At 33.8% G+C, this 8,062-nt stretch overlaps 1 pseudogene; it reads right to left on the bottom strand.

Moving 5' to 3' along the window:
- Positions 1 to 2,847: 2,847 nt before the first annotated feature.
- On the bottom strand, positions 2,848 to 3,680 carry LOC140853658 (zinc finger BED domain-containing protein RICESLEEPER 1-like; annotated as a pseudogene).
- Positions 3,681 to 8,062: the final 4,382 nt, after the last annotated feature.

Here is an 8,062-nt window from a genome sequence, read left to right as displayed (position 1 = left end):
AGAGAATTTAGTTACTGTTTTACCTTTTTTTTCCTCCCTTTTGAATTAATGCAATATTAATTCTCACAATTTGGTATTCCATTTTTTTTTTAAAAAAAAAGGGGGTTCGAAATAAGATCCATTATTGAAGCCAATTTCAGAAACACTACGAATTCGTTTCGGAGGAAATGGAATCTGCTCCACATGATGAATCGATTTATTGGCTTGAACTCCCCTGACACTTAATATGTATAAAATTCGGAAAACAAAGTTGCAAAACACACGGACGATGTTGTTTGGGATCGCATCATCTCCGTGGCCAGATAATTTCGTCAGCTTGTGAGCTCCGATGCTGATGGATTTATATGTTTCTGCACCGGTGGACAGCATTTTCAAACAAGTTAATCACACGGCTAGTTGAATGAATTTTTTTTCCAGGAAAACAAAATGATTAACAAGTCACAAACTAGAGGAAACTCTGCTTTCAAACCACCGTAACTTCTTATTAGTGAAATTAATGCAACGACAACATACAATTAGTGAGGTCTTAACTCGGATGATAAACGGCCCAGACATATCAGACATTTGAAATGCCCAAATGTGGACGCACGCTCAGACTTTGCAATTTATTGTGCTATCATGATATTTTTTTCTATAATCCAAGAGGATCATTAAATTTAATGTGAAGCACTTCAACTTTTATGGGTAGAGCTGGACAGGATTCAGCAGCAAAACTTATCATCTCGAAAAGCAGAATTGTATGCTAAACTTTTGAAGATTATAATTTAGATAGGGCTGGAGCTGGACTGGGCTGGGCCACACCCTTACCCGAGCTCGGCCCGTAATTTTTTTATGGGCTTCGGGCCAGGCTTCGGCCTGAAAATTTTTCAAAATATGAGGCCCGAGCCCGGCCCGGGTCCAATCAGGCCATCCTAAAACTAATCGGCCTAGTTCAAACCTAATCGGGCCAGTCCAAATCTAAATTGTTATTTGAACATAGTAATCTTATAGGCATTGAATATTAAACAGCAAAGTGAATATTAAATAGCAAAGTATACAAGAGTTTTTTTTTTTTTTTTTTTGATAAAAAATGGAGTTTCCGCTTAAAAATTAAACAGCAAAATATACAAGGGTTTGAAATATACAATAGATATTACACAACTAAGCCAAAAAGACACTATAAAAAGAATAACAGCATTGCCTTTGAACTAGTATTGATGTAGAGCATCCAGAAATCTCAAATAAAACTGCTAGGGGAAAGATGTCGTTGACCTGTAGTTCTGAGATAAGGCAACCAAGTAGTAACAATGATCGGCCATGAAATACAAATTGAAATTAATCAGCAGCTGAATTCGGATATTGCTTAGGGTAGGATAGACAGTTTGAAGACATAGCAGTATCAGTAATATTTGATGTTGAAAATATGTGTTTGACACTTTGTTGTGAAGAAAATCTTTGAAGTGAAACAGCAGTCCTTTGATTGGGCAAATAAGCTGGTTATTCTTATCTCCTTTCTGCACCTGTTTCCACATGCTAACACATGTATTACAATAATCCAGTTTTATGATCAATTGAACCAAAACTCCTCCCAGTTGTGCCGTTGCATGATTTGAGCCTGTATATGGGTCATTGAATAACCATCTTGGAGTTGACCTGCTATAAATAAAACCTTATATGCAGATGTGTGGATAATGAAGAAGCTGTAAAACAGTGAATAAAAAGGGATGCAGAATTTGTGGTGGATAAAGGAATAAGCTCCGATTCCACCAAGCTTGTCGAGGAAGTAAGATCGACACCAGGAAACCCTGTACATTATCTGTTGATAAGGAAGTCCAACCCTATACATTGTTATGGATGTAGAATGGGATAATAAAAGCTTGAGCGAATTGATTTTGATCTCAGAAAAAAAAGTAAGTAGGAAAAACATTACTTTATTTCTTATTTAGATCTCAAAGTTATGACCCTTATGATATTTGTGAACCCATTTTTCCTCAAAATAAGACTCCAAATGATACATGTCCATATAACAAAAAGAAAAAGAACTTAGCAATTTTATGCTTTTGCTTTTTTTTTTTTTGGTAGAACCTGGAACCAAAAGCTCCCCATTCAAAGATAAAGATTCAGAAATAGAGTTCAAAGATGTGATTACAATGGTTAAGAACATTACCTAGAACATTAACCCACATACCCCACATGAATACATAAGCCAATCAGCAAAAAATCGTGTTCAAACAGAATGCTAATACCAGCAGAACCTGTGTACATAAATATCCCAATAGTTTAATTTCTACCTTAAGACTTCAGAAATCATCCAAAATGGAGAATCCCAAGTAAGTGGTAGTTTAAACAAAATCTGCATGTAGATCTCCCTGTTACTCCAGTCTTCTTTCCCTAGTTTTCCCACAACAGTCTTCTTGCAAAATAACAGCCAATTCATATGGAATAGCCTCATTAGTGCCCAAAGAAAAATCTGTTTGCTGAGCTAATTTGGCAATGAGATCATTAGTGCCCATCCCGTCTGACACTTATCGCACACCAATTGTTTGAGAAAAAAAAGGGAAAAAAAAAGAAGCAGCTATATACTTCTGCATTCAAGTTGTGATATACTCAATTATCTTCAAAAAAACTTAATCAATTAGAATGCAATATGGTCATTTTTTTATTTATTTAAAGAATGAGATTGATGAGCCCATACCAAAATACAAGAAGCAACCTCCATCTTCATTCATCCATTATCATGAAAATCTGCATTTAGAATAAACTAAATAATTAGAAGATGAAAAAATTTAAATATCAAAATTTGTAACTTCATATAGATTAAAATAAATTTTAAAGATGCTTACATAATATTATATCAATGTCCCAACTTTACTGCTTGGCTCGCTTCGGGGTGCCATCATCTGCAATTAAGCTACTTGTAACTGTTAACACACATATCAATCATAAATCTTCAAAATATAAATACTATAAGCAAATAAAAAATATAATATAAATTTAAAATATTTATATACCTTCATCATATTCTTCACCAAGCCAATCTTGGGTACAAACTAAGGCCTCAATAGTAGATGGGCTCAATGAACTCCGATACTGATCTACAATTCTACTACCAGTGCTGAATGCCGATCCTAATGAAACAGTAAAGACTGGAATAGCGAGAATGTCTCTTGCAATTTTCGATAATATAGGATAGACTGCTGCATTGCTCTTCCACCATGCTAAGATATCAAACTGCTTATCCTTCAAATAAAAAAGTACATCATCATCCAAATAACTATCTAGCTCAGATCTATTTGACCTTTTCGAAGAACTTTGATTTTTAAACTGAACAAAATCTATGCCAAATTTTATTTTACTCAAATTAAAAGAAGAAACTGAATTTATATCCCTTTGTCCATCAAAATCAGTTGTTAGCTCACTTGAACCTATGAAGGCTGCACTCTAGTTGCATTTGCATACTTATTATAAAATTTATAAAAGCAAGCACGAATATCATCAATCTTCTTCTTGCTCTCTTCTGCATCAAATGCCATTTGATAACAAAACTTTATAAATATCAACTTTGATCTCGAATCTAAAATAGAAGCAATGACCAATAAAATATTGCATTAAGATCAATATTTGTTAAACTTCTTTTGCATCTCATTTATTAACTGCTTTAGTATATCATAATTATCATTGATATCAACACTCCCATTCATCAATAAAATCCTAATTCTCCAAAATTTTTTTATGTAGAAATTAGATGTGGGATACTTTAACCAGAAAATATTTTAGTGGTATCTAGAAAGCCTTCTAAAAATTTAAGAATTATATCAGTTTATTTTCATTTATCATTACTCAGACATACACATGAATGCTCAGTTGCATATCTAATAAAAATATCTTTATAAGTAATTGCATTAGTTAACATTTCATAAGTAAAATTTCATCTTGTAACAATATCCAAATTGAGCTCTTTTTTAACAGAAAGTCTGATATATTGTGTAATTTTATTAAATCCTTACATTCGAGATGGGGATGTAAATATATATCTAATAATCTCTCTTATACATTCAGTAGCTTCATGAATTATTTTCATCCCATCCTGAATCATAATGTTTAATATATGTGCACAGCATCTAATATGACTATACTCCCCATTAAATAATATTTCATAAAAAAATGATCTTGAATCCTTCTAATTACAGCGTCATTTATGGAGCAATTATCTAAAGTAATAGCACATATTTTAGAATCTAGTTTTCATTTAAGAAGGCACTTTCTAATAGCATCTTCAATTGCAGAACTTATATGAGGGTATGATAGTTTCTTAAAACTAATTATCTTCTTATGCAGAATAAAGTCAGAAGCAATATAATGTGCCATGAGAGAAATATAACCAATTTTCTGATTTGATGTCCAAATATCAATAGTGAAACTAATTCGAGAACTTAATTTCTTAAATGTATCAAGCAATTTTTTCTTTTCTACTTGGTATAAAGCCATACAGTCATTTCTTATTATCTTATGATCAATAATATTAAACAACGGCTGATAAATTTTGTAAGCAATTTCTGCTCTCTTCTTGATTGAATTTAAAAGACTTTATCAGATCTTTTAAACTTGCTACTATCAACATTTGATTAACTAGATTCTTTTGATATTTCTTGCAAACATTTTCAAGATGCCGTTTAAGATGACTTGTTCCTCCTTTCGTACTACCACTTAATATTTTTTTACAATATTTGTATATAGCTATTGATCCATTAGATTTTTTTTCCTCAATAAAATGAGTCCATATCCAAGATTTTTTTCTTAAAACTTTTGTCACAATCAATTTCAGAATTATCTTCATTTTTGTCACCTTCATTCCTTATATGTTCCACAATCTCATTTTCACCCATTTTAGATTCAGACATTAGTAAAACAATCTGCACAAATAACATTATAAAGTACTCAAAAGAACTACTTAATATCAAATTACATTATAAATCAAAAACTATCAGAATAGAAAATCCAATAGAAAAAGCATTATACACCGATCAACCAATACTTAATAGCACTATAGCAGCACATGGCTAAAAGAAGATTTAAAATTTATGCCACCTGATATCAGTCAAAAACCTAAAAGATTAGATGAAACATAATGAGGATTTCAAGAAAAAAATAAAAATTTATGGGTAAAACAGTTCTTAGAGTTAAATAACTTCTAAAATCATGCAAATTCACAAATACTGTGCATTTTTTGTTTTAACAATGCCCAATGCATTAATACAAAGGTCTTGACAAATAAATAGTTATGCAACAACACATGGCACATAATAGATGAAAATGAAATTGATAAAGCACAAAGTATTGCATTCTTTCCTCAGGCAAGAGTGAGAGTCCTCTATTTTTTTCCATAATCATGATTATACCACAGAAGTTCACCCTCTAGTATCTATTTGTCAGATGGCCTTCACTGATTATATCATGCCTATTAAAAATATGGAACTACAGGTTATTAAGCCATATTAGAAATGAAATGAATGCACATAAAATTCTTGCCTGCATCCAAAAATTCTATCCAACACCCAAAAAATGATAATCCTGGTCCTTTGAGACAATCCAATAATTTATTTCCAATAGCAGAGCCAATAAATGAGGTTTAATACTCTAACGGAAAGAAAAAGCAAAAAGAAAAATCATATTCTTGACAACAGAACTAGAATGCAAACTAAAAGATCATTACCACCACTAATAAATCCTAGGCTACCCAAGATCGAGAAACAGAAAGCCCTAAAAAAATCTGAGAGTCTATCTGAACCCTAATAGAAAGGAGAAGAAAAAGAAAAATTAATATTTTCAACAAACCGGAGTTCGAACCATAAGACCATTAACACCACATGCAATCCCATGATCTTATCAAGATTGTGAAACAAAGAACCTGAATACTTTGTCAAAAATCCTAACAAAAAATGTTGATCTTTTCAACCCAGATATTTTCAACTAACAGTTTTAAAACTTAGCAATAAGTTCTAAACATAGACACCACACAAGAATCCAAGAACCCTGTCCTATCTTTGAAAAAATGAAAAATAAAAATCGGACTATGGGGGAAGATGGAATCTTGGAGTCGGTGATGGAGAAAAATCGAAAGATGGAAGATGATGAGGGATCTCTCTGCCTGAGCATTGCCGTCGGTCTCTATTTTTTAGTGAAAGATGGAAGTCGGAAGATGATGAAGGCCGCCCAGAAGTCCGACGAACACCGATGGCCAATGGGTGAAGACAAGACACCCTTGTCAGTGATGGGAGAAGACGAAGACGGTGATGGCCGATGGACGGACAAGGATCACGATCCACGGCCAGGGGCTAGGGCATCGAATGAAAAATTTGGAAAGAGTCGGAAGACTGAAGATGAAAGGCGAGGGGCTATCCACTTACGCCTCACGGATTGTAACTCATAAAAATTAAGGGGCATGAAACCGGATCGGGCTAACGGACTGAAATTTGAGCTGGATTCGGGCCGAAAATGATGGGCTGAACTTAGGACCGGACGTGGGCCGGACCAAGAGTATATCTGAGCCCAGTCAGAGAGACAAATGGGCTCTATAATTTAACCCAAATTCGATCTGAACTATTTCGGATCTAGTCCGAAGTCCGGCCTGAAGTCGGATCGGTTTGAGCCCACTTCCAACCCTAAATTTAGATCATACAATTCTTGATTGAGATAACTTTTTTTAAAAAAATAGATAATTTTTTTTGAAATTTATGACATAACATTAAACTGTATCTTTAACAATTAAGTCCAAATTTCATCATTTGAGTCTCGAGACAAGCCAAACAAATTGATTTTGTTTTTTTGAAAAAAATTTTGATTGGACATATCTCTTGAGTCGAGAAGAGCGAAGTGGAGCATTGTAAAGTAAAATTAATGTAGAAATCAAGATCTAATAAATGTAAAATTATCATATTCTCAAGTTTATTTATACTAATTATGTTTATTTTAAAAATTGAGTCCTATTAAATTTAGAAGGGGAATTGGGTAGATCTTATTTTTATAACTATAGCTATGCATCTATGATCAATCAATGAAAAAGTAGGGGATATAAAATTTGTACTTTTATAATTTTTTTTTATAATTTTTTTTTAGAAGGATTAGATTTAAGTGGATTGGAAAACTTTTTTCTTCTTCTAAATCGGACCATCTCGCACCTAGTCTATCACATATATAATTAGTTAAGCGGTCATAGCTACAAGTCTGTGTTTTTTATTTTTTATTTTTTATTTTGTGTTCATAGAAATGTGAGAAAGTGAATCACACTGGTTAAAAAAAGAGCATGCACAAACACCACAAAAATTTTTTTCTGCATAAAATACAAAAGGAAAGATTTTGAAATCTGAGAAAAAGTTAAAAGTTGGTGCACGGCAGGGTGGGAGGCTCGGGAACGAATGACTGGGGTGAAAAATGCTGCGTCCTTATGTGTAATATTGGCTCTGTTTAGGGTCTTATATAAGAGACTAAAATTTACACCCTGGACAGTACCGCTAAATTTTAGCTTGATACCGGAGGTGGTACGAACTTAAGCCTGTCCGCTTGTCCCCTTCTTTCCCGAAATGCCCCTCACGTAAGATGTCGACATTTGCGTCCCCGCCGGAGGCGTGACAATGCGCGTCTCTTCCCAAAATCACGCGACACCGCACGGAGGCGGCCCAGTTCTTCCCGCCACGATCCCAGAAAATGAGGACATCATGTCCTCATTTGCGGGGCCCATCTCTAAGTTCGGACGTTTAGCCCAATTTACTATAATAACCCTTCCACTTTGCGGAAAACGCCCCTGCGGGATAGTGGTTTGACGTAGGTTCTTTATTTGTTTTTTTTTTTCAGACCGTAAAATCTTAGACCGGTCATCACCGATTGAGTTTCACAGTCGGTTTAGCTTCAAAGCAAATTGGAACCGAGCAAAATTTGTTGTCACAGATTTTTACTTTTGATAATACCGCAGCTGATACTTGTTATCAAAAAAATTAAGCAAAAATTATCCTGCTGGACTCAAATTATAATGTTTGTTGGATCTACTTTGGGTCTACCAAAAAAACCATCCAATCCGGAACGATTA

The sequence above is a fragment of the Elaeis guineensis genome, chromosome 14, assembly GCF_000442705.2.
Source record: "Elaeis guineensis isolate ETL-2024a chromosome 14, EG11, whole genome shotgun sequence".
Lineage (NCBI taxonomy): Eukaryota > Viridiplantae > Streptophyta > Magnoliopsida > Arecales > Arecaceae > Elaeis > Elaeis guineensis.
This window is presented reverse-complemented; position numbering and strand designations above follow the sequence as displayed.